We start from the raw sequence: 27,706 nt of genomic DNA on the forward strand, positions 1-27,706 counted from the left end.
GGCAGATCCTGCCTCCAACTGGCCGTTAATGGGCCTGAAACGTCAGACTAGCTACGTTTGGAGGCTTCAGCAGGGGGAGAAAAGGGTGGACTGGCCCACCCGCTGGCTCCCTGATACTGGGTCCCACGTCTGTGGCCATGCAGAGGCTTGACAGTTTGCGTTTCTCTGTGGTTGGGCTGGACAGCACGTGGATGGGCACCCCTTCCGTAGCCACAAAAGGCAGACTGAGGTGGATGTGAGGTAGTCGCGAGACCCAAGAATCTGGCCATAGCTCGAGAATCCTTGAAGAGCTCAAGCACAGAGTCTGCCTTGTCGCCAAAAAGTAGATTGCCATCAAAGGGCATGTCCATCAAGGAAGACTAGGCATCCCCAGCGAAGCTAATGCCCTCAACCAGGCATAGAGTCTAACTGCTACCGACGTGGTAATCGTTCTGGCTAGTGAGCCGGTGGTATCCAGTCCACATCGTATGGTGAATTTGGCTGTGTCTCTCCCATCTGCAACTGCTTGAGAGAGAGCGGTCAGGGCCTCCTCAGGTACTGAGGCAGCACCTGACTGACCGCATCCCAGATACTTTGGAAGTATCGGCTCAAGAGTCATGCAGTTTTCACCTGCCACAAGCTGGAGGAAGAGACCATCTTCTAATATAGTCCAGTTTCCTGAATTCCTTATCTGGGGCAGCTTACGGGAATGCGCCTTTTGATGAAGAGGCTTGGACTACCAACCTCTCAAGGGTGGGGTATTGGATCAAAAACGCTGGGTCACCCAGGCGGTGGCAGGAGGCAATCATCCTATCCACTGGAGTCCCTGTGATGGGCTTGGAAAAGGGCCCAGAAGGACGTCCGTGAGGGCTTCTTTGAATGGCAAAAGGGGTTCAGAAGAGAAAGGCGCAGAGTGAAGCATCAGATAGAAGGTTAGACTAGACTGCCACGGTAGGAAGCTCGAGGACGAGGACCGTGGTTGCCCTTTTAACCACAACAGCATAGGAAGCTCCCTCTTCCGTAACCAGGGTAGGGGGAGAAAGCAAGCCAGTGTCAGGGGAAGTGTCCAGGCGCACAAGTTACTACTTGTGTAACGATATATCTGTAAGAGACATTAGTTAGTGATAGATTCCTTACCTTAGAATATCCCCAGGCGTCAGACAGGATCCAAGCCAAGGAGTAACACGCCTGGATACACAAGATGATCCACCGCGAGATGGTTCGCTTGTGCACCGCCTTTCCCTTCTTAGCGCCCACGTAACCAACAAAGAGTTGGTCATCCACCCGGAACTGGCGTGTGCGATCCAGATAGTAAGAGAGCGCACGTTTTGGGTCCAGACGGTGGAGCCTCTCTTCCTCTTTCGAGGGATGCGGAGGCGGAAAGAAGGTGGGCAAGGTAATGGACTGCCCGATGTGGAAGGCCGTGACAACCTTGGGCAAGAACGAAGGTCTCGTCCGCAACACAACCTTGTCCGGATGAACAGAGAGGAAAGGCAATGTAGAAGAAAGAGCCTGGAGCTCACTCACTCTCCTGGCAGAGGTGATGGCAACCAGGAAAGCAGTCTTAAAGGTAAGAAGACGGAGAGGACAGTTATGGAGCGGCTCAAAGGGAGCACACATTAGGTAGGTAAGTACAAGATTCAAGTCCCACTGGGGCATCACGAAAGGAACAGGAGGGAACATGTGTGTGATGCCCTTCAAAAACCTAATTACAATCAGGGACTTGAACAAGGAAGGCTGATCAGGAAGCCTTAAGAAGACGGAAAGGGCAGAAAGGTAGCCCTTGATAGTGCCCAGAGCAGAGCCCTGCTGGGCAAGAGAAAGAAAGAAGAGGAGAACCTCAGAAAGGGGTGCAGAGAGTGGATCCACAGCCTTTGCTGTGCACCATGCCACAAATCTGTTCCACCTGCAGGCGTATACTGACTTTGTGGAGGGACGCCTGGCTGCCAGAATGACATTACAGACTTCGGGAGGCAAGTCAAATGGCCTCAACTGTCGCCGCTCAATCTCCAAGCTTGTAGGTGGAGACTGGACAGGTTCGGGTGGAGGACCGTCCACTGCTGCTGCGACAGAAGGTCCTCCCGAAGAGGCAGACGAATCGGGGGGGGGGTCGACTGACATGCCGAGTAGCTCGGGATACCAGTATCTTCGTGCCCAGTCCGGAGCCACAAGGATAACCTGGATAACCTGGGCCCGGTCGCGCCTGATCTTCAGCACTCTGGGCAGAAGTGGTATAGGCCCCACTGCAGAGCCCGCATCCACCACCAGGCGTGATGCACCAGAAGGATGCAGGAGGCCAGAAGCCGCAGCATCAACCTGACCGAGACCCGGGATAAAGGCTGAAAGATCGGAATCAGAGCCTGAATATCCCGAACCCGCTGTTCGGGTGGATAAACACGAAACTGCGCAGAGACCAGAACCGCTCCGATGAAGAGGAGCTTCTGAGAGGGGCACAGGTGTGACTTTGGCACGTTGATGGAGAACCCCAGCAGATGCAGGAGATCGGCCGTAGTCTGGAGGTGGCTGACGACCGTCTGTGGCGAGCCCGCCTTCAACAACCAATTGTCGAGGTAGGGGAAGACTGAAACCCCTAACCTGCGCAGATGGGCTGCGACCACCGCCATCACTTTGGTGAACACCCGTGGGGCGCTGGTAAGGCCGAAGGGGAGCACGGTAAATTGAAAGTGCTTGTGGCCTACCGTGAACCTGAGGTAACGCCGGTGGGCCAGCAAAACGGGGATGTGAAAATAGGCGTCCTGCAAGTCCAACGCTACCATCCAGTCTCCTGGGTCCAGGGCAGCTAAGACCTGAGCCAGAGTCAGCATCTTGAACTTCTCCCTCCGAAGGAAGCAGTTAACATTCCGTAGGTCCAAGATAGGGCGTAGTCCCCCTTTGCTCTAGGGTGTGGGAGAAACAACCACACCCTACTTCTAGCCCAGGAACGCGCTCGATAACCCCCTTGGCCAAGAGGGCCGTGACTTCCTCTTGCAGAAGTTGCAAGTGATCCCCCCGACACACTGTGGAATTGCGGTGGCATGGCTGGAGGGGTCGCCTCGAAGGGGAGGGAGTAGCCCCTTCGGACGATTTGCAGCACCCACCTGTCCGACGTGACGGTGCGCCAGTGGAAGAGGTGATGGCGAACCCTGCCCCCCTCTGGCGTCACATGGGCCTGAAAGCACGGACTAGGAGGGTTTTGAGGCAGGTGCTGCGGGGGAAGGTGTGGACTGGCCGCGCCGTTGTCCCTGACCGCCGCCACGGCGGTTTCCACGGCCGCCACTGCGCTGTTGGACATTCTGCGGCGCGTGGCAGGCAGCACGTGTGGAGGCGCCCCTTCCTTGGCCACGAAAGGAGCGAAAGGCACCAGTTTGCTGGCGAGAGGCCGAGAGGCCCACGGACTTGGCCGTAGCCCTTGAGTCCTTAAATCGCTCAAGCGCATGGTCTGCCTTGTCGCCAAAGAGGCGACGGCCATCAAACGGCATGTCCAGAAGAGTGGCCTGGACATCGGCCGAAAAGTTGGCGGACCTCAACCAGGCGTGGCGTCGCACCGCCACTGTCGTTGCCATCGCCCTGCCCAGTGAGTCCGTGGTATCCAGCCCACACCGGATGGAATACCGCGCTGCATCTCGACCCTCCACAAGGGTTTGGGTGAGTTTTGCCCGGACCTCCTCCGGACATTGTGGCAGCACGTCCGGGACCGCGTCCCACAGGGTGTGGGTATAGCGGCCCAAGAGGCATGCGGTATTAACTGACCGCAGTCCCAAACTGAGGGACGAGAACACCTTCTTCGCGAACTGCTCATACCTCTTGGATTCCGGATCGGGCGGAGCCGTCGGGAATGCGGTCTGGGAAGTGGAGGCCTGGGGTGGGGTGGGTGGACAAAAAGCAAGGGTCGCCCGGGCCGGGCGGTAGCGTCTGGCCACGTTCCTATCCACAGGCGGACCTGTGGCGGGCTTGGACCAAGTGCCCACAAGAACGTCACGCAAGGCCTCATTAAACGGCAGCAGAGGCTCACTGGAGCTTGCCTGCGGTTTAAGGACCTCTGTGAGGAGGTTAGTCCTCACGGCCGCGACAGGGAGCTCAAGGTTTAAGGCCTTGGCTGCCCGAGTCAACACTACACTATAAGCAGCCCCCTCCTCCGTAGCCACGGTGGGAGGAGAGACAAATCCAGTGTCTGGCGAAGTGTCAATGCCACTGGCCTCCCCAAGCTCATATGTCCAGTCCTGTGGTGACTGGCACTCCCGTGCCAGAGGGTCCTCAGACCCCTCCCAATCACCCTCGTCACCCATCGCCTGTAGTACAGGTTCAACAGATGGGTCCTGTTCATGGAAATAGAAATCTCCAAAAGCCGTCAGTAGGGGCGCCCATCGGCGCCAGAACCGGACCCGGGGTAGGATCGTGGACGGCGCCCATAGCAGGCGCCGGGGGCGACAACCGTAGGGCTGGCGTCGGCGAGGTCGTGAGGTCGACCGGTGATGACCCGGATCCAGAAGTGGATCCAGAGAGGGCCTACGGCGCCGGGACTGAAGTCGCCGGCGGCGCCGGGGCCGAAGTCGAAGCACCCGACGGCGCCAGAGCCGAAGCACCCGACTCGCTAAGGCCCTCCAGCTGGGGCCGTTGGCCCCGGAAGTGCCACGGAACCCGGCTGCGGAGGGAGGGCCCTCATGGCCATGAGGTACCGCTCGATCTCCTCAGGCGTTGCGTCTTGCCCAGGGGCCGAAGGTGTGGGGCAGGCGGCGGCGACTGCGACTCCGGCGGAGCCACGTGAGTGGTGTCACCCGAACCCCAGGCCGCATTGTGCGAGCGTCGGAGGAACAATACTGTCTCTCCGACCTCTTATGCCTCGTACCTGAGGACTTAGATCCTGACGACCGATGACCACTCCCGGAGCTGCGAGGGCTCCGACCCCGCGACCTGTCCCTCGACATCCCGTGGGACCGGGACCGGGACCTGGAGCGGCGCGGGCCGACTGCCGGAGCTCCAGTTGCTTGCAAGACCGCTCTCGCCTAGCTTTAGACGTCAGGGCCCGGCAGTCGGAGCAGGTGCGGTCATTGTGTTCGAGGCCTAAACACATGAGGCACCGGCGATGGGGGTCGGTAACCAACATCAGTCGGTCGCACCTGGAACAGGGTTTAAATCCGGGCATCCCTACCGGCACCGTTGGAGTCGAAGACTCGAGTAGAGAAATGATCAAAAAGATCAAAAAGTTTTGTTAAAAAAAGACTTAGGGGTAGAGCTTCTCCGGATCTGCGCTAGCTGGCGCGGAAAAAAGAAGAACTGACGTCAGCGCGCATGGGCGGCGTCTAAGTACTCCGACGACGTCATTCCGGCGCTAACGACGCCGACGACGGACGCGGAGCCGCAGACAACGCCTGCCGGCGCGCCGGGGTATTGCTACGCAATATTTTCCAGATCCAGTCTGACGCCTGGGGATATTCTAAGGTAAGGAATCTATCACTAACGTGTCTCTTTCAGATCACTGGTATCACCCAGCTCCATTCACCAGTCTGGTTCCTCAAGCTGGTCCGTTAAAGGGCCCAGCAGCACCTCCCAGTCCTATTCCTCACCTTCTGTCCCAAAAGGAACGCCAGGAATGAACACAGGAACTAAAGTCCCTTATGGCGTCAATCGACGTTGATCAGGCTCCGTGTCCACTTCAGGGATCAGGATGGGGTCGATGCCTAGCGGGGCACGTTTGGGTGTCTCTTCATCGGAATCCGCTCAGGAAAGGTCAAGTGAGATTGACTGGCGTTGATCCAGATCTGGATCCACAGGGACCTTCCAGAGCAGGGGCCCAAGCCGCCGGCATCCAAGTCCCAGGACCGCCCAAATATGAGATACAAGGCCTCAAAGAACTGCAGGATCTGGGAAGGAGACGGAGCCTTCGGGCAACAATACTTGGGATTCCATATCGGCCGACCGACTTGGAAAGGTCAAAGAACACTGGTGCTTCTTTAACTTCTTCTTGTGCTTCCGTTACTTAGCCAAAGATCTCCCCGACGACTTCAAGTGCAAGGAGTGTGGCCTGCATGACCGTTCAAGACCTTCCCTTCAAACAAGAACAAGAGCCAGCCTACCAGCAGCTTTAAGGTTCGCTCGCGCAAAGCCTTTGGGTTCCTAGCCTGGCACGGGTGCACAACTTCGGGTTATGGTCACATTCCAGACACCAAAGGCACATGAGGTGCGGATCAGTCACCGACATCATCCGGTGGCAGGAACCGCAGGGCTTGAAGCCGGTCCTTCACTCGGACATCCTTGACTCACCAGGAGCCTAAGACTTGAAAAAAGACGTTGCCAAAAAGTTAGTCAATAAGTGCCTAGGGGTAGCTTTCAGATATGAGCCAAGCTGGCAAGGAAAAAGAAAGAACTGACATCAGCATGCATGGGTGGCGTCTATGTAGGTCCTACGACGCCAACGACAGACACGGAGCTGACTGACACCACCCAACGACGTGCAGGGGTACTGCTTGAGAAAATACCTTTCGATCCAGATGGACACCTGGGGGAATTCTAAGGTAAGGAATCTACAACTAACAGTCTCTATCAAATTAACGTTTTTAAGATGCAGGACTCAATAACACAAAGGTGTGCTGAAATGGTTTGAGCTCTACTTTCATAAAAATAATGACACATTTTTGCCAAAGTATATGTTTTTAATCAACAGTATTCATTACATTGTAAACCTTTTTAGACAATACAAAATCATCAACAAACCATGTTTGTATTTTTAAATACAAGATTGCACTGTACATTCACTATACACACTTTGAGCTTTGTGAAGCTCAGAGTGAAGTTCAGCTGCTATCTTCACATGAATGGCTTGTTAAGAACCCACTGCCTTGCTATGGTCGAGAAGACACCACTTGTTGCATATTACAAATTATGTGCCAATAACAGTTTCTAAATCAATCAATACCATGAGATAAAAGAAAATCTGCAGAACCATGGCCAGCAGGATTAAGTCTGAATTCTGCACTGGATACATGTAAACCGGCACACAGTATCAAAACATAACTTTTTGAATTGTAAATAACGATCAATAATGAGGTGCAGGGAGGGCAGCAGAAGTGACCGCACCTTACACAAATTACTGATTTTGCTAGAGGACAACAAAAGGTACAAACAAGAGTAGTTGACATGTCCATAAATTCATGTTAAGAATGCAACTGCTAACTATGAAGAAATTGGCAGACATCTTCTCAACAAAGTCATATATTTTAAACATATTTGTGCCTAAAAGGAAAAAGGCCAAAGTGGCTAAGTCCTCTCCTTAAAGACTGATAAGTGCATTGGCTTCAGTGTTCATCACTTTCTTATGCGGTGCTTACAAAACCCTGGGTACGATTACACTTTATTCTAAAGTGACAAACTTCTTAGCTGTTTAAATAAAGAGCTGCCTTAGATAAGCATAATATACATCCAGTATACATTTCCATGATTATCAATAACACATTATTCTAAGCAGAATTTTGATTTCAATGTCATCTGCTGACAAAAGTCTTTAACCACTCTCCAAATGTAAATGGATATTTGCAGTGATAACGCAAGAAAGTACATATGTCTCATTAAGAGATACAAAAATCTGCTTAAATAAACAAGTTAGTATGCTTATATTAGTCAAGCAAATTTCCCCAAACATTCGGATAAAAGCTAAAATGGAAGGGAAGACTGCATAAATTATCTGAGTAAAGAGACGTGTACTGCATTGCCACCTGGCATCAGTTTTAATTTAAAGTATTGCTTAATATTCAGTTTTAAAAGAGGCAGTTTGTGTAGGAACAACAAAAGTATTGTTTATTTAAAAAATAATATTAATAACAGATATGTACATCAGAAAATATGAGCCTACGAAGGCATTGGCTTATCCCTATAAAAAAGCTATATAAATGTGCATGAGTTGTATTTCCTCGCAGGCAAAGTCCAATGGACAATTGTCTTCAGCTGGGAATCCCTGGTGCAAAAGTAATTTGAAGTACCTGTAAAGAATAACATGCTGGTATTAGTAAATTATAGATGCCTATAACAGAATGTAAACTGTGGTACCCGAGCAGAACATGCAATTAATAAAGGGATTACAAAAATATGTACACACCATGTTCTTCTGTTATGATATTTTGTTATTATGATGATCTCATTTCATAAAGACAAAAGGCCTTCTTCCATTAGTCAATCACAGTAAAACCTATGATCATGATTTTTAACAGCTGTAGCAGTCTACGACATACTAAGGGCATTGTGCTGGATCTATGTCATGGGAAGGTTAGAATTCATGCTTGTTCTCAGTATTTTGGACTGATGTCTTAGCAGAGCTGAGATGTGCATGTTGCCACCACCACAAGACTTATTTTTTGGCTTTTCCTCATTCACTATTTCTCTGATCCCTTTGTAAATACAAATGTTGTGTAGAACTAGTTACCAAACATGATGGATTATGTACTGGTCATAGCACGACCTCTTCTGCTCTTCCTAGGGACGCAGGAGATGTTCCCGGTTTACATGCAGGATTGAACTGGGAGCCCATGACATCCAACAAAAATGGAGTGCTCCATGATGCTCAAGGACCTGTTGAACCTGCTTCCTTTGCTGGCTAGAAGAGAGGCTCTTGTAGCTCTTGGATCACTTGCACGATTTTCATTTCAGTGTGCTGGCAGAGTGGTCCAGATGGTTTATGTGATGCAAGTCTGTAACTAATTACCTGGACCCTGTAAAGGTGTGGCAGCAAACAGAAGAAAGTTTCCTCTGAGCCCAAGTTAATTTTTCCTTATGACAACTAAGTGTCTGTAGGAAGCTGGCCCTGTGTATGATATACCATTAGGTGGTTACACCATGCAGAGTGGAGAGTTTCCCTTAGAAGTGTACAGGGCTCAATGCAAAACTAAAGTGCTATATTTGTGGTAGAGTAGGCAAGCAGCCTTCGACCGAAGACATTTGCTGTGCAGACAATGACCAATAAATGACATGACTCAAACAGGAGCTCCACACCAATTGTATTTTAAAAAAAAGCCTTGCTCAAGATTTATTTTAAGACCAAGATCTATGAAAAATGGTAAGTACGTTTTTAAATAGCAATTCTTTTCAGTTTCAAAAGTGGACAGTGCAATTTTCAGTCTTTGAATGTTAGCCTATGGGAGAAAACAACAATGCACTTTTGCAGGTAAGTATATCACTTAAAGTTCGTGTTCAGGTTGCAGGTTCAGTAGAGGGCGAGGTTCAGGTAACACCAACACAGCACGAACACTGCACCACCAGAGTCACAGGGGCAGCTGGGTGCATAAGTTAAAGTTTAAGATCAGAGCCAATGGAGACAGGGGGTGCATGAAGAGACATTGCTCGCAGGTAGGTTGGGGTATCGACAAGCACGGGGAGTACAAAGCCGCACCAAAACATACATCACCAGCGGCACAGGGGCGACTGGGTACAAATTGCGTTGGGCACCCAATGCAAATTAATGGAGGGACTTAGATTTGAAAACAGGCTGCAGGCGATGAACTGGAGACTACACATAGAAAACCAGCAACAGCAATAATAATAATAATTCTGAGTTTTTAAAGCGCCTGGTTACACCTGCCGGTGTGTCCCCGCGCTATCAAGGACTGAGCAGCAGCTAAGAGAGGTATCTCAAGACATGCTCCGGAAAATTAGGACTTAGGGAACAGCAGAGGTAAGTCGGGATGCTGTTGGTCGTAGTGACCACGTCGGTCGAGCTCCTTAAGGGCCAGGGACTTCGGGATCAGGGGTGTCCTTTGATGTTGGGTTTTTCTTACCAGAGTCGGTCGCAGTCCGTGGGAGGGCCTTTAGATTCACACTGCAGGCATCATCGTGGAGTCCATGAGGGGTCAGCCAATGCTAGACTTCGACTCAGGATCACTGGTGAACCTCTTCTGGATTAGTGGGTAACCTGGACACAGGCCAGAGGCATCGGGTGCAGAGTGGTCAGCGATCGGAGATCTGGAGGGCACCAGAGTCTTTTGGGTTGTTTGTGGGCAGAGCCGCTGCCCTCTGGAGTTCTGGTCTTCTTCAAACTCAGGCAGTCCTCCCAGGGGTTGTGGAGGTCGCTGGCTACAGGATAGGCGTTCTTTTCTCAGGGTCTTTGAAGCTGCAGACAGGGCCGTTGGGCCAGGGCCAAGTCAAAGGGTGTCGGCCGTCTTTGCACAGAGTCTTCTTCGTCCTTCTTAGGTCAGCAATAAATAGATTTAGGGCCTGGGGAGGCACCTAAATACCAGATTTAGGGGCATTTTAAGGGAGGGACAGGTAGGCACAATGGGCACCTTACCTGGGCTGTCTCTACCCTTAGTTACGCCACCCACCTGTGGATGGGGGCATAGTCCTAGGCCCGATTGGAGGTGTCCCTCCCATATTTAAGATGCCTCATTTACGTTAGGGGTGGAGTTGGCAGAGGTGGGCACACCACCTATACTTCCTAATTTTCCCATCCAAAGTGGGGTGTAAACCAGGGACTGACATTTGCCGCTAACAGCACGGGCTGGGAGTCGCATTATAAAGGCCATAGGCCTTTGAAACTTCTCTCTTGAGCACTGTGCCCATCCTTGGGAGGAGGTGAGACACTTCCACCCATGATGTTCTTTGTTTCTGGTCCCAGTGTTAGAGGGCTCTCGACCACAGGGGTCCAAAAACATCTCTGATGGTCGCAGGATGTGACCGGTTGTTGGTAGGTTTTCAGGGGGGTGGGGAGGTAAAAGGGACACCTCTGAGGTGCCCTCTGAGTATATGTGTCAATAAATCCCACACTGGCATTACTGTGGGGTTGGTAGTGGGATAGCAAATGCTCCTGGGTTCAGAAAAGCCATCATGGTGCAGGGAACTAGAGTTGTTGAGTTTCCAGCCATGTACTCTCCATAGTTTCCCTGGCACTTACAATATCTAAGAATGGACAAAGAATATTGTATGAGCACATCTGCTCATGCAGATATGCCCACACCTGTGAAAATAGTGCACCCTGCCTTAGGGCTGTAAGGCCTTCTAGAGGGGTGACTTACCCATGCTTTAGGCAGTGCTAGTTGGCATGGCACACAGGCAGTGTACCATGTCGACTTTGTTGTTTTGTCTGCACCAGGTCATGCATGCTGCAAGGGCAGTCTGAATGGTCAAGGTTGGTGGTCCGTAGGGGACCCTGTTTAGCCCCAATGCCCTAGGTACCAGGTACCATTTACTAGGGATTTATAGGGGGCCTAAAGGACCAATTGTGGAACAGTTTTAGGAAGAAGCACTGACACGGGGGAAGGGGGGTCTTTTTCGCAGGGAGCCTGTGCACTACAATTGAAATCACATCAAATACCAGGCAAAAGTGGAGGATAACCACGTCAAAAGAGGCACCTTCTCAGTGTTCCTAAATTAATTAATATTCACTTATTTGTAATGGAGGTTTTCCATCATGGGTACTGTATGGAATACCGAAACACATTTTAAACGATCTTGATAATAAAGCAACACAGAAAGAATGCCTATTTGACCCAATATTTTCTCCTTTGTTTAAACCAAGTGAACCAGGCACGTTATATAACAAAGTTCTTATTACTTAAAATACCAAAAGGAAACAGAAGTAAAAACTAACGCAAGCAATGCTGGCCCTGTGCATGGAGGTTAACTTGACAGAACACTAACATTTCAGTATTTTCAGAAGCTCATTGTGTATGTATGCTTCCTGCCATAAATGTGTTGTTCAGGCCTCAGTAGGTGTACAAGCTTTATCAAAACTATATGAACCATCTTTTGTCCAGCTACACTTTACTGTAGCATCAAGTCTATTTGTTTTGGATCTTGTCCCAAAAGAGTTAGACCCAGGTATTATCGGACTGCGCGCATTCATGCTTGGTCTCCGATCCTGAATGGATACATAGAGAATACTGCTCATGTTCAGTCTCCGGAAACATATAGACAAGAGAAAAGATGAACTCGGGGAGAGTTATCCAAAGACACATCATTGTAAAATGTGTTTTTTTCCAGCAAAGGAATCTGCTGTTGGTGCACATCAATAACACCAGCAGTGACCAGTGCAACCTGCCCACCAAGTTTATTGGTATTAAACCTCTATTCTGTAATGATTTTGGTGACTGGCGATTGTTGGGGAAGGACGGCGGAAATCAATTACAAAAAAATTTAAAAAAACATTAATGGCGACATGCACACCCGTCACTGTTCTGCACTCTGCTAGTCTGGATAATAATTTAAAGACCTTGGTGAGGCCTATGATTGTGAGTTACAAGCCAGGGGTGAGGGAATCCTATCGCCCGACGCCCTAAACATGTAGATTTTTATGATGGCCAAGAAGATTTAATATCTATTTTGTCCGACGGACAAGTAGACATTAAATCACTAAACATATAGAAACTGCGTGCATTCTCGGGTACTCGCGGCGATTAGACATGCTGACAGAAAGCTTAAGAACTTTGGAGGCTTCTCATTGGCTAAAAGCCGATGACTGAGCTCTAGTCAGTGATTGGCTGGGAGTCTTGAGCCCAGCAAAACATCACAGTTTCTTTAGAGGGAAAGCGCGGGTTAAACACAGGTGCAGCCCGCCCGCTCACCTAACCAAGCTGACGAACATGCAAAGAGTGGGGCGAGGCAAGAAACGCTTTCTCTGCTGCCAGGTCCAAGTGCCGTGGGACTGGGCATCCGTGTGATCTCTGCCGCCTGTTGTAGAGTGGCTCGATTTCCCCCGTCCCGCAGTGTCCGATTCGGCCTCACGCAGGCACTCGTCTTTCTGGAATTGTGAGTGGCAGGCATCTCCAACAGGTGAGTCGGACCGCTAAATAAACCCATTAATTAGCAGCATGAAACCGCACCCTTTACTAAGAAATGCACCGAAACTGTGATGCTACATGCTACGGGCCGGGATGAATGGCCATGGGGGCGGGGTCAAAAGTATGGCATTTTAAGGTAATTTACAGCAAGGGCAGAATGTATCACGCATAACCACATTGTTAGTGCTGGGCAGCTATTTTCCCTTTGCTGAAAGGCCGCACTCCAGTCATCGATCGATTCTATAGTCACGGGAGCCCATCAGAGTAGAGCTTTTGTGTACCTCGCAGCTGGAGAGCTCTACACTGGGTCATATTTCGACCCAACTGTGGCCTCGCATCTTCCATGTTGTAAACGTTCCATTTTTTTAAATCTCTTGTAGCAGAAACAACCCTGTTTTATGACAACCAAAATGCTTTCTTTGATCTGGGAAACTAAAACGACAACGTTTGCATTTTTTCAAAAGACAAACGAAGAAAATCTGCAGATTCCACTTCCTCTGAAAGAACTCCGAGACCCAGACACAAACATTAAAATTGTGGCACTCAAACCCCAGGAAAAGAACAGTATATGCTTCACTTCTGCAAGCTTCCAGAGACCACTACCCACAATGCAACAAGCCCCTGCGTGACGCTGATATCACAAACCTCAATTTTTAACACCCAGCACTCCCTGTACACTAAACACTACCTGCTGATCATGACTAGTTCTAATGTACCTAAACTAGGTACAGTACTATACCATTGATCTGGAAAATTAAACCATCAGCAGGCTTTAGAAATATGCAGCAATGTCAACACGACATTTTTGTCTTTGGTTAAACCTAAAAATAATGGTATAATCACGGGAGCCCATCAGAGTAGAGCTTTGGTGTACCTTGCAGCTGGAGAGCTCTAGACTGGGTCTTATTTCGTCCCAATTGTGGCCTCGCATCTTCCATGTTGACTGCGCCCATGTGTCTCTTACAGAGACTGTTTGACACGTAAAACTTGCATTCTGTTTACTATGCTGTGGTTATGTCACGCGAATATGGCGACTTTACACAGGCCCCTATATGAGCAAGGCACTCTTCCATGTAAACTGAGACTATTTATGCAGCTTACCTCTTGATACCTAATGATCGTGATATATTCGGCACTACAACAATTGAACAACACTGCCCCCTGACATTTCCAAGGATGCATTAGTGACAGTCTGTGATTCTTTTACTGTAAACACAGGGTATTCTAATCCCTGCAGGAGTTATACCTATGCCCCGCATTTACAGTAGTGCAGTCATTTTGGTTAGGTTTATTAAAGAAAACATCAATAAAAAGACAGCAGTAAAATGTTTTTGTTTAAGTTTATGTATTATCTGTTCAAAGTGTGCTAACACTATTCTACATCTTCAGCATCTCAATCACTTCAAGTTCATATTATTAAAGACTAAGATTCTCGCACATAAAACAAGCACATAAAACAAGTACAAGTATCACCTCTTCACCTTCTGGCCACAGGTGCATGAACCAGCGCTATCAAATGAAGTGAGAAACATGATGGGGACTATGGCTCGACCCACTGCTTAAGTTAACTAAGTGACTAAGGCATGTTTTACTCAATGTGAACTCAATGCCGCATCTTTATACATCTGGGGTTTCCTCAAAGGGAGATGTCCACCATCACTTTGGGTCAGTCACATCTACATTATGCCAAGAGTTTATATACTGGTGCCCAATGCTATTTATCCTCCCCAACCTTGAGCTAATTACGAATACAGGCATCAGACAATGTCAACACCTATGTATGCATAATCCTATCACTCACATTCTTCAAGAATGACACTGGCTGCAACAAACAGCTCATTCATTGCTCTCTGCATCTCACACAAGACCATCCATTACACTGGATTGATCTTCCTTCAACTCAAATGTCACACCTACTGCTAAAGAATGTGTCTCTGGTACAGACTGGCCCTGCGAGTGACGCTCTGGAAAATCCCCCAGTCAAGAATACGGATACTTAAAAAACACCCAGAATTTCAGACTGCTGTAAAGAACTGGCAGCTCCCAAACACACTATCTTTTCCCAGCAAAGGTCCAACAAAAGAATTGAAAAACATTACTAACCTGTAACTTAGTTTGCACCTTATAAATGTTACAAATTACCATTCTGTTCATTTCGTGCTGAGCTTAGACCACTGCAATGTGTCCTTCGTTGTTGTGCAAATTTTGGTTTCAAGCTTGTGACATGACGTATGATCAGCATGATCAAATACCCTGCAACCAAAAATGCACCATTCTGTATCACGTCATGCCCAAATACATCTGCAAGCTTGCCTCAACAAAACTGGAGCACTTTCAAAACACCCTTGCAACATCCAAAATAGATATTTTAAACCCACTGTCTACAAAATTCATGCTTTAAAGGACATGTTGACGTGCTATTAATCAACTAAATAAATCTACCAGTCATACAAAGCTAACGAGGTGATAACTTTTCAGAAAATCCCGAATCCCCTTCAGGCCCTTGAAAGGAGCACACAGTGCTGTAGAAATGCAACCACGTGTAAAACAAAATAAAAATATAGTGTATGTTTCTCTGTCAGCTCTTATAATTATGTCGGAAGTCGGTGGGACAAGTGGATGTTTCAGGACATGTAGATCTTAGTAGCTTTTTGTCCCTTGGCCAAGTAGATTATTTTAAAAATTCCACACCCCTGCAAGCAATTCTTGGGTCACAAGTAAGCATTTTAAAATAACATTTCTGAGATTTCTGTTGGGAGCTCACATGTTTTCTATGTCTGGGTTGGGGAAATTTGTTTGTTTGGTAATTCTAATACAATTGATTCTGTACTGACATTGTTGATCTGAAAGAAGGACTTTCACAAGTCTGTCTGTCTCTAATTTGGGGGCAGAGAGAAGTCAACATTATTGTGCACATGTTAGGTGCAATGCACCAAGATGTGCTAGACTAGAAAATATGTGAGAAAGTGAACCAGGAAGGAAGGACATGAGCTTCTTGATTAATACCTCATAGTCCAAGCATTAGGCAGATTGTGAGGGTATGAAAAACCCTGGAACAGGCGGTACAAACAACAGAGCAACAAGTAGCGCGACTGTCTTAGGAGGCTGACACAGAAAGGGTCTCCCCTGCACAAGTGTCAGAGGCTAAGTCCAAATATACGGAAGCTTGTGCAGATTGACGTAGATATAATTCTCGGGCATATGCCGCAAAAACCCATAAGGAAGGAAATCGAGCAGGCACCTTACTCGCATGGCTCGTTAGGAAGTACCGACAAAGACAACCAATCACTAGTATCAGGAACGCCGCAGGTGAGACCATATATGCGCAAGCAGATATACTGTCCGCCTTTCATGAATACTACGAGGCCCTGTACAGGGAGCTGAATCTAGACAGGGAGGAATCTATCTGCCAAATGCTAGAAACCGATGCACTGACACAGTTGACGGACGAGGACCGGGCTTCCCTCGACAAACCACTCGTAGCCACAGATATCAAACATGTGATCCGGCACCTGGCCAAAAACAAGGCTCCCGGCCATGACGGCTTCCCAACAGAATTCTACTCTACATTCTCTCAGCAGCTAGTCCCACAGATAAACACAGTTTTTCAGGCAGCACTAGAGACGAAACTGATCCCAAAGTGCATGCAAGAGTCCACGCTAGTGACATTTCCTTAGCCAAACCGGGATCCATTACTTAGATCATCGTACCGTCCTATTACCCTGCTGACAGTGGACTGTAAAATACTCTGGAAAATCCTGGCTGACAGAATCACAGAGGTGCTACCCGCCTGGTGCACCCTGACCAATGTGGTTTCATGCCTGGGAGGAACACCTCCCAAAACATACGTAGGCTGTTTCAGGTCCAGGATAGGGTGCGGGGAAGATTCCCGCGTGCCGCCTGCCTTATACTGGACATCTAAAAGGTCTTCGATACCCTGGCATGGCAGTACTTGTTTGAGGTTCAACGACGGGTGGGAATAGGACCCCAACTCATGGCATACGTTCAGTTGCTGTACAAAGGGTTGACCACTCGGGATCGAATAGGCAGGCACATCTCATCCCCCATCTCGATATCGGGCGGAACGCGCCAGGGATGTCCTCTCCCTGGTATTATTCACCCTTGCAATGGACCTGCTAGCGCGGACACTGCTAGTAGAGGGCTAACTGTGGGGAATATCGCTTGAGGGGCGTACACACAGCATGTCCTTCTACGCAGACGACCTCCTAATCTAGGTCTGGGACATTACAGCAGCCATCACTTCACTGTGGGCCACACTAAATGAGTTTGGGGAAGCATCAGGATTGAGAGTGAACTGGGCCAAAACTACTATCTATCCCCTGCACCTCGAAGCACCACACTGGGAGATTAGTGTGGGAGGCACCACGCTGTCCTGGAAAGGGGAGGCCCCTTGATATTTGGGGATTAGACTATCACACCCCCAGGGACCTTCTGGAGGGTAACCACTACAGGGGCCTACGAGGTTTAAAAACCTAAATACATTTCTGGCGAACGCTACCCCTTGCCCCAATAGGAATGGTAGCTTTATCTAAAATGATAATGGTACCCCGGCTACTATATACTATTTTGTAAATGTCCCGGTAATCCCCCCCACCACGACCATTCTTCCGAAAGCAGGATTCTTACTGATCTCACTGGGGGAAGAGTCGCCGTAGAGTGGCTCCGACGACACTGCAGCTGCCGCGGGACGGAGGAGTGCTGGGTGCCCAGTCGTTGCACCCTACTGCCTCGTGGCGCAAATACAGTGGCTCTCGCAATGGACAGCTGGACGACACCTGGAGACTGAGGCGCAGCAGGGACTCTGACAATCCCAGAGGTACCCGGATGATCCTTCCAGGGACCATACCCAACCCAGCACACCCCCTGCTGGTGAAGGAAGCCAGATCCTGTGTGCTGCGAATACATCGCCTCTCTAGGGCGTCACCTCTGTACTCCCCATTGCTACCACTAGAGGGCCTCCCCAAAGGCAATGGACACTATATAAATGGAGAATTGCGAGTGTGGGCAGAACACTATCACTGAGATAGACTCCCTATTCACTGAAGGCCAGATTACCACGTTCGAGGGCTTAGCACAAGAAAACTCGTACACAGGCAACTGATAGCAGACTGTAGGAAGACATGGGATCTCACGAATGGTGAACCCAAGACACATCCAGTACTACACATGATCCTAAATATGGAAGTAGGGTAACGCCTCACTAACTGGATATATAAAGCAGTCGCAAAACTCACACGTACGCAGCTAACGCAGCTCCGTCTAAAATGGGAGGAGGACATTGGTCGTGCACTGCACGATAAAGAATAGCTCACTGCACTGTCATATCATAAAAAAGTGTCACGCAATCAGCGATTCAAAAATAACCAATTTAATATACTGCACTGCGCACATCTCACGCCAGAGCGGCTCAAGCGTTTTTAGCCTGCGACGCAGTTTGAATGCCCCCGAAGTCACGCACCTGACGCCACGTTCCTCCACATGTTATGGACTTGCCCTACACTGCAGGCTTTTTGGGGGGGGGGAGGAGTTTTGTTTTTAATTCAGGGGTATGTAGTGCATAAAGTAATTAAGGGGGTTAAGGGTTCAGGGAAGTCCGTGCCATGCTATTAACTGTCACGGGTCTGACGAGCCTTGCCACATGGGAGGCTAGCGCCATAGGTATATTTAGGCAACACAAGCAGAGAAAGGTGGAGATATGCTTTGCAATTCTAGCCATACTCCTAGCGAAACGATGCAGCACACTACATTGGCAGTCATCAGATGGTTCCCCGATAGCAGCATGGAGGGGGTGGTCAAGAAATGGAGCACGCCCCAAGGAGGATGCCATCAGACAGGAGGAAGCAAACGTCACGCCGCGACACCCCATACCCATGGAGTGGGCAATACTCCTCCATAGCTTTACACAAACGCAAGACACCCCCACAGACACCCCTATTGCCACCCAGGCGACGCCAGGCCTAGGTAGACCCTGAACCCCACAAGAATATACTGAGTGAGGTCAGCTTCACACTGCCCCAATTAGGACGCTCCACTTGCCCCAATGAGTGAACACCTCTTGGTACTATGGGACCAGCGAAGGATAGCACACTCATCCCCCTGCCCCATCACATACGGATTGGGAGGGCACACCAGTCATACCCAAGAACTAGACACTCTAATCAGACTCCCACTATCCCAGAACAGACACACATCTTCGCACAACACAGGTGTCCGGACAAGTAACTGTTCTATGGACTAGAATCTTCTGTAATGCACACATGCATAAGGAATATGCTACTTACCAGTATGCATCTGTTCTTGGCATGTAGGACCGCTAACATTCATATCTTGTGCATAGATCGCCGCCTAGTGTTGGGTCCGGATGATTGCACCTTATTGTCCTGGAAGAGTCTTCGAAGTATCATGAGATGGGTGGCTCCTCCCCTGGACTACAGTGCGCATGGGCATCATCTCCATCCTCAGATTGTTTTTCGCCATTGTGGCAGGGATGGAGTCCAATACAATACTTGATGACCATGCTTACAAATAATTCTGACTGCCACAGCTGCGACAGGCACCGGGGAGGATGGGCGGGCGATATGAATGTTAGCGACCCTACATGCCAAGAACAGATGCATACTGGTAAGTAGCATATTCCGTTCGAGGCATGTGGGCCGCTAAATTCATATCTTGTGCATAGAATAAATAGCAGTTTCTCCCTTAGCGGTGGTTGCCTGAGCCAGCTGCAGCAGCCTGAAAGAGGGACCTTAGAACAGCCAGTCCTACAGCAGCTTGCTGCTTGGAATGTACATCAACACAGTAGTGTTTGGTGAATGTATGTATGTTATTCCATGTGGCTGCTCTACATATGTCCTCTAATGGAATGTTACCCAGGAAAGCCATGGATGCCCCTAGCTTGCGTGTTGAATGCGCTCTTGGGGGGACTGTTAGTGTGCGTTTAGCCCTCTGATAACAAATCTGAATACACTTAACAATCCATCTGGCTATACCTGATTTGGAAATGGGTTTGCCCTTGTGCTGTGGTGAAAAAGCAACAAAGAGTTGTTTAGTCTTCCTGAAATCCTTCGTCCTGTCTATATAGTACAGGAGAGCTCGTTTGACGTCTAATGTGTGCAGTGATCTTTCTGCCACTGAGTCTGGATTAGGGAAGAAAACTGGCAGTTCAATAGTTTGATTAATGTGGAACTGAGAAACTACCTTGGGCATGAATTTAGGGTCAGTGCGTAGTACCACCCTATTTGCGTGAACCTGTATAAAAGGTTCTTGAATGGTCAGGGCTTGCAGCTCGCTAACCCGTCTCAGCGACGTGATCGCTACTAAGAAGGCAACCTTCCAAGTTAGGAACTGTATCTCACAAGAGTGGAGAGGTTCGAAAGGAGGTCGCATCAGTCTGGTCAAGACTATATTAAGATTCCAGACCGGTGAAGGTGGTCTTCTGGGTGGAATGACTCGTTTGAGTCCTTCCATAAAAGCCTTCATGGCTGGCATTCTGAACAGTGAAAGGTGTTGCCTGTTCTGCAAGTAAGCCGCTATTGCCGCCAAATGAATACGTATAGAACTGTATGCCAGGTTGCATCTGTATAAATGTAACAGGTAACAAATAATGTTTTGTGTTGATGCATCTAGCGGGTTTATGTCATGGTTGGAACAGTAAATGACAAAGCGTTTCCATTTGGCAGCATAGCAGGCCCTAGTGGTAGGCCGTCTCGCCTCCTTAATGATGTCTATACAATCAGGAGGCAGATTCAGATACCCAAATTCTATGACTTCAGGAGCCATATCGCAAGGTTTAACTGTTGCGGATTTGGGTGCTGAACCTCGCCATGGCTCCGAGTGAGAAAACTGGGTGTAAGACGCAGTCTTTGATGAGGCACCACGGAAAGTTCTAGGAACGTGGTGTACCATGCTTGCCTCGCCCACGTTGGCACAACCAGGATGAGAGTCATCGAGTGCTGTCTGAGTTTCCGTGCCACCAGAGGTATGAGCGGGTCCGGCGGAAAAGCGTACGCAAATCTGCCTGACCAGTTCATCCATATCGCATTGCCCTGAAACCGCGGGTGTGGGAACCTGGCGGCGAAGCTTGGGCATTTTGCGTTCTCGTTTGTGGCGAACCGGTCGATTTCTGGATGTCCCCACTGCAGGAAGTACGGTTGCAGCACCGAAGGATGAATCTCCCACTTGTGTACCTGATGGCTGTGCCTGCTGAGCAGATCCGCCATCTGGTTGTCCTGGCCTGGGAGGTGCTCCGCCATGAGGAAAATCTTCCTCTGAATGGCCCACTTCCACATGCTCTGTGCCAAGTGTGACAACTGTGGAGAGTGAGTACCTCCCTGCTTCTGAATGTAATACATGGCCGTCATGTTGTCAGTCCGGATCAACACGACCTTGTTGCACAGACGTATCTTGAAAGCCTTCATTGCCATGAAGATTGCCATCAATTCCAGCAGATTGATGTTCATCTTCTTCTGTTGATCCGACCATAGTCCCTGCACTGTATAATGAAGGAGATGCGCCCCCCACCCCAGGAGGGATGCGTCCGTCGTGAGCACTATTTGTGGTAGAGGCTCTAGGAACGGTCATCCCTTGCAAAGGTTGCGTGGATTCCACCAATGCAGAGAGTTGTTGCACGACCGGTCACCAACACTAGGTCTTTCAATTGTCCTTGAGCCGGATTCCACACTCTTGGAGCGGACGCATGTGCAGTCTTGCGTGCGGGACTATGAATATGCAGGAGGCCATCATGCCTATCAACTGCAGAAACACTTGCGCCTGTAGTGAGTGTTGTGGTCTGAATTTGCGAATCAGCAGTTGCATGCTGTTGATTCGCACTGAGTTTGGCTGGGCTGTAGCTGTCACAGTGTCCAAAGTCGCTCCCAGGTACTGCTGTACTTGAGCGGGTTGAAGATGCGACTGGGGATAGTTCAGAGAAAATCCCAAACTGTGCAGAAGATGTATTGTGCGGGACACGTGGCTGACGCACTGCTGGGCCGACTTCGCTTGCACAAGCCAGTCGTCCAGGTAAGGGTAGACATGAATGTGTTGTCTCCGAAGGTGTGCCGCCACTGTCGCCAAGCACTTGGTGAAAACTCTGGGAGCAGTGGTCACTCCAAAGGGTAGCACCTTGAACTGGTAATGCTTGTTCTGTATAGTGAACCCGAGGTATTTCCTGTGTGCCTGATGTATAGGTATATGGAAATACGCATCCTTCAGATCCAGAGTTGCCAGGAAATCCCCCTGACTGAGCAATGGCAGGACCTGCTGCAGAATCAGCATGTGGAAATGTTCTGAAAGGATGTATAGGTTCAAGTGTCTCAGATCCAGAATGGGTCTGAGAGACCCGTCCTTTGGGACCAAGAAATAGAGAGAGTACACCCCTGTTCCGTGCTCCTCTAGAGGCACCAGTTCTATGGCCCCTTTTTGCAGCATGCTGGCCACTTCTTGCTGTAATAAGGTTAAGTGCTCTGCGGACATAGGATGGTGTCTTGGTGGTATGTCAGGTGGAGTGGATGTCAGTTCTAAACAATACCCGTACTGGATAAGTTGCCTCACCCACCTGTCTGTGGTAATGCCTTCCCAGACTGGCAGGAACTGCTGAAGTCGTCCCCCGACCGGTGTTATATGGTCCGGGGGCAGTGACCAGACGTCACTGTTTGGTATTTGCCGAGGACCTGGTGTTATTATTTCCACGTCCTCTGCCTTTGGTGCTGTTACCACGGTATCCACCTGCATTGTTTTTGTTAAAGGTGGTCTGTGCACCACCTTTATTGTACTGTGTTTGCTGAGATGTTTGCCCCCTTGACGGCCCTCTACCACCTGATCCACGAAAAGAACCCCCTCTGAACTGTTGAGACTGCAAGGCCCCCATAGACTTAGCCGTCTCGGTGTCCTTCTTGATCTTTTCAAGAATCGTGTCAACGTCAGGCCCAAACAGGAAATCTGGGTTAACGGGGTGATTGAGCAAACTTGTTTTTATTTCCGCCTTAAACCCTGAAATTCATAACCATGCCTGCCTCCTGAGAATGGCCCTGGCTGCAGTGTCTGCTGAATCTAGGGCACACTTGATAGAAGCGTTGGATATCAGTTTCCCTTCCTGAATCAACATTTCCGCCCCCTCTCTATATGCATCAGGCAAGAGTTGCAACAATTGCTCTAGTGTATCATAGTGAGCCCTATCGTATCTAGCCAGTAGAGCTTGTGTATTGGCTATTCTCCAAATATTCGCTGCCTGCGCAGCAACCCTTTTCCCAGATGCTTCTAATACTTTAGATTCTTTGTCTGGGGGAGGAGCATCACCACTTATTTGTGAGTTCGCCCTCTTCCGGGCATTGGAGACCACCAAAGAGTCCAAGTCAAGTCAAGTCAAGAGATTTATATAGCGCGCTACATACCCATAGGGTCTCAAGGCGCTAGAGGAAGGGTGGGGAATTACTTGTCGAATATCCAAGTTTTAAGTTGCTTTCTGAATGCTAGGTGGTTCTGAGTAAGGCGAAGGTGAGTGGGAAGTGAGTTCCAGGTTTTAGCTGCCAGGTAGGAGAAGGATCTACCTCCCATGGTGGTTTTGTTGATGCGAGGTACAGTGGCAAGGGCTTGGTTGGAGGATCGTAGCTGACGGGAGGGGGTGTAGAAGGACAATCGTGCGTTGAGGCATTCGGGTCCAAGTTCGTAAAGTGCTTTGTGTGCGTGGGTTAGGAGGCGGAAAGTAATCCTCTTATTTACGGGGAGCCAGTGGAGGTTTTTCAGGTGACCAGAGATGTGTTCTTTACGCGGGATGTCTAGTATGAGCCTGGCTGAAGCGTTCTGGATGCGTTGGAGTTTTTTCTGGAGTTTTGCGGTGGTACCGGCGTATAGTGTGTTTCCGTAGTCCAGGCGGCTCGTGACCAGTGCGTGGGTGACCGTTTTTCTAGTTTCGGTGGGGATCCAGCGAAATGTTTTTTTGAGCATGCGAAGAATGTTGAAGCAAGATGATGAAACAACGTTGACTTGTCTGGTCATCGAGAGTGTGGAGTCCAGGATGACGCCCAGGTTCCGTGCGTGGTCCTTCGGGATGGGTGCTTTTCCAAGAGCCTCTGGCCACCAAGAGTCATCCCAGGCGGAGGGGGAGGTACCTAAGATAAGGACTTCTGTTTTGTCTGAATTCAGTTTCAGACGGCTGTGCTTCATCCACTCAGCTACTTCTTTCATTCCTTCGTGTAAGTTGGTGTTAGGATCTTTGGTGAGTGATAGAATCAGTTGAGTGTCATCCGCGTAGGAGATGATGTTGAGATTGTGTTGGCGAGCGATGGCCGCAAGGGGGCTCATGTATACGTTGAAGAGGGTGGGGCTGAGTGACGATCCTTGTGGCACGCCGCAGATGACTTCAGAGGCCTCTGACTTGAATGGTGGGAGGCGGACTCTCTGGGTTCTTCCGGTGAGGAACGAGGTGATCCATTCCAGTGCTTTTCCTTGGATTCCTACGTTTCTGAGGCGCTGTAGAAGGGTGCTATGACAGACTGTGTCGAAGGCAGCGGAGAGGTCGAGGAGGATGAGGGCGCGCAGGCCTGTATTTCTTTTCAATACGTGGGTTCACCACCCTTGCTCTGGTTGTGTCCTTGAAAATGTCATTGGCGTGCTTAAGGACACCCTTCAGCATCGGCAGCGTCTTCACTGATCTGTCCGACGTAGAGAAGGTATCAAACAGAAAGTCCTCCTCAACTGGGTCTGCATGCATGACCACATCATGGTTCAACGCTGCCCTTTCAATTAGAGCGTTGAACGCCGCAGTATCCTCTGCGGGGGCCGTTTTTTCTTGGGAACACTGGGTGTCCGCCGTGCCTTCATCGTCGAGCACATCCTGCGAGTCATCCTGATTGTAGTCATCAGGATAGTTGAACTGCTCGTCATTTTGGTCATCCCCCCCACCATCTTCAGTGCGTGTGGGGGGAATGTGTAAAGGCTTGTCCATAAGGCCTTACGGACTCGAAAAGAACTGGCGAGGAAGTAGTCTCTTTTCCTTTTAAGTGGAATTTGATAGGATTCCATTGGCTCCTCCGGCAAGATCTTCAGTTTGAAAAGGGTGAGTCTCCCGGTTGCAGAATCAATGTACAACTTCTTTGAGCTTTCAGAAGAAGGTTGACTGGAACCGACGCCTTCAGGAGTGGGGGTGGCCCCTTAAGTTTTAACATAATTTTCCTAGGGTCGGTGCCCTGTGCCGGCTTAGACGTTTTAGGTCTTGCTGTCGGAGGCAGTCCAAAAACTATAGGTGGAGGCCCCGATGGCTGTTTGACTTTTTTCACGGCCAACGCCGAGCCAGTCGTTGCGCTGGGATTCCCAAAATGGCCGCGCCTTGATGTGTCAAGTTCCAACGTGGCCATTTTGTGCTCGTCTTCGAGAACCTTCACCAGCATCGACTTGTATGCATTCGGACTGAGGGGCGGCTGCGACTCAAGCCCATCTTCAGTGTCCACGCCCCCGGGGGCAGCCTTAGATGACGTCGCTCCATCTCGTATGGCCTTTGGCACCTTCTTGGATGTACCGATCTTCGGGTTGGCACCCGTTTGTGACCCCGAAGAGGCAATGACACTCCGAGCCTTCTTAGGATCCGATGGAACGAGGCTTTGCGAAACGAATACTGGTTTGACCAGTTTCGGTTTCGATTTGTCTTTAGTCAGTTTCGGTTTCGTTTTAGAAGGCGTACCCACCGAAGGCTCTGAAATATTCTTAGCCAGGCCTGTAGAATGAGTATAAAGATCTTGGCTAAGGCCTTCCGGCGATGCTTCGACCTGAGCCTTTGACAAGACAGTGTCACTTTCGACCCCCGAAGCTTCGGTTGGGTCTTGCTCATCGCTGGAGCCGCCCTCTGCGGCTCCAATGGCAATACCGTCGTCTCTTATCTAGACGGCTTCATCGACTTCGATGTTCTCATTGTCTACCTCTTCTCCGTAGTAAGATTCTTGAAAGGAGGCCGGGTCGGAGAAGTGCTCCGGTTCCTCCTCTTGGACGCCCTCGTCGTCCCCAGCCTCGAAGATATCCTCCACATTCGGCGCTCTCCGCGCCGGTAGTCTCGCCTCACGTCGAAGAGCGAGCACCTCTTCCGACCTGAATTTCGAATAGCCCAAGCAACTCTCCTCGTCGTGGTCTGGAGACAGACATCTGTTGCACACAGGGTGCACGTCTGAGAGAGGGCACTTCGCGTTACAGACTGGGCAACGTTTAAACAGGGCCTGGAATTCCATCGTCGATGTCAATCTTCGATCGGGCCTAAAAAGTTGGGAGCACACGTGCTCAAGTATCCGGGAAACCGGATAAGTTAACTCAGAACCGAACGAAGTACAATACCGACGCTTAAAGAGGCCTTCTGGCCTGAAGAAAACAAGTTTTTCCAATAGGTTCCGAACGAGAGTCACGGAACACATACGAACCCAATGGCGGAAAAAAAACAATCTGAGGATGGAGATGATGCCCATGCACACTGTAGTCCAGGGGAGGAGCCACCCATCTCGTGATACTTCGAAGACTCTTCCAGGACAACAAGGTGCAATCATCCAGACCCAACACTAGGCGGCGATCTATGCACAAGATAGGAATTTAGCGGCCCACATGCCTCGAACTGAATGTTACAATATAATTTGCAGTCGAAGATTGAGGTGTACGCTGTAAGGAAAATGCAAAATCCAATAAAAAGGTCAATCAAATAAAATAATACCTCATAGTCCAGGAGCCCATCTTGAATGATTTACCTCATGTGAGCACTACTTTTGATAAATACAATTTTTGGGACAGAGTGGAAGTAAACCAAGAAACAGTAGAAAAGTGTATCACTGTTTTATGGAAGATAGCCGCTTCCTGTAAATTCTGGGCATTAACAGAAGAAATAATCAGGGATCAACTCTTCAAAGAAATGCAAATATGACCAGATCTAAAAGGAGTTATGGATGAAGACGGAGCTGTGAAGGTGAGCGTAGTGGAAGCGAAGTCTGATATCAAGGTTCTGGGTAAATTTAAGGGACAAGGTTTTAGGTGTAGACAGATTGGTCACATGGCTAAAAGGAAAGAATGTCCTGCTGCTAGAGCGGTTTAAAATGGCTGCAGGTGGAAATCCCTTCATAGTGCTGTAGGATTACTCATAAGAATGGATGTGAAAGAGTTAGCTGAGGAACTAGTAGTAAAAATGGGGGAAAAGGTTAATGACAATCCCACCAATATAGTGAACATGAAGGATGTAGCTATGCACTATGGTGTTTGACTCTTGTTCCGGGTTCATGATCAATTCTGAAAAAAAGTACAAATTCCATTTCAAGAACAAGGGATAGTGCGCCGCATGAACATTAGATTTGGTGGATGTGGGACTCATTAAAATGGAGTATGAAGGAATGAAACTGGATTTATACAGTGCACAGCTACTCCTAGTAGTGTCCCGGGGCTCAGCTAATAGGTAAAATCACAAAACTTCGCAAGACCTCTTACTCTTGAGCAAACAGCCATGTTGACAAGGGAGGATCATTCCTGAGAAGGTGTTTGTGGCAGAAAAATGAGACAATATTTCGGGTTGGCCATATCAAAATGATTTGGGAACTTATTTAGACACTTATCCACAGGTATTTGTGCAGAATTGTGGAGAGGTGGGCAGATTTTGGAAAAGTTTCCAGATGCATATTTTTATCTTGTGTTAGGAATTCTGTACTCAAAATGAAGCTCAAAGCCACTGAAAATTCTTGTGGATTTCAAAGTGTGAAGAATACCCTTGAATATTCAGGATGTTGTGCTCAAGGGACTCTGGACACTGCAAATGGCTGGTGTAACTACTGTGGAGGCCACAAAGTGGTTAGCTCCTGTGGTCATGGCATACAAGTAAAGTGGGCAATTCTCCTGTGTGTCAACCTTAGGGTACTCAATATGAAGGTAACTGCAGACACAAATTCCCTTCTCAATATTGTGAGGATGAAGAATTAAGTGTGTTTTGCAAAACCACT

The 27,706-nt window shown here is 49.1% G+C and overlaps 1 protein-coding gene across 3 annotated transcripts in view; it reads right to left on the reverse strand.

Annotated features, from left to right (window-relative positions):
- Positions 1 to 6,608: 6,608 nt before the first annotated feature.
- The window catches only part of MBD2 (methyl-CpG binding domain protein 2), a 280,522-nt gene continuing 259,424 nt past the window's right edge, over positions 6,609 to 27,706 (reverse strand). For all 3 annotated transcript variants that reach the window (XM_086960397.1, XM_086960398.1, XM_086960400.1), the window contains one exon: positions 6,609 to 7,952. The gene's annotated coding sequence lies outside the window, so the exon portion shown is untranslated. The remainder of the gene's footprint in view (positions 7,953 to 27,706) is intronic.

Source organism: Lissotriton vulgaris, chromosome 3_1 (assembly GCF_964263255.1).
Source record: "Lissotriton vulgaris chromosome 3_1, aLisVul1.2, whole genome shotgun sequence".
In the NCBI taxonomy this organism is placed as follows: Eukaryota; Metazoa; Chordata; class Amphibia; order Caudata; family Salamandridae; genus Lissotriton; species Lissotriton vulgaris.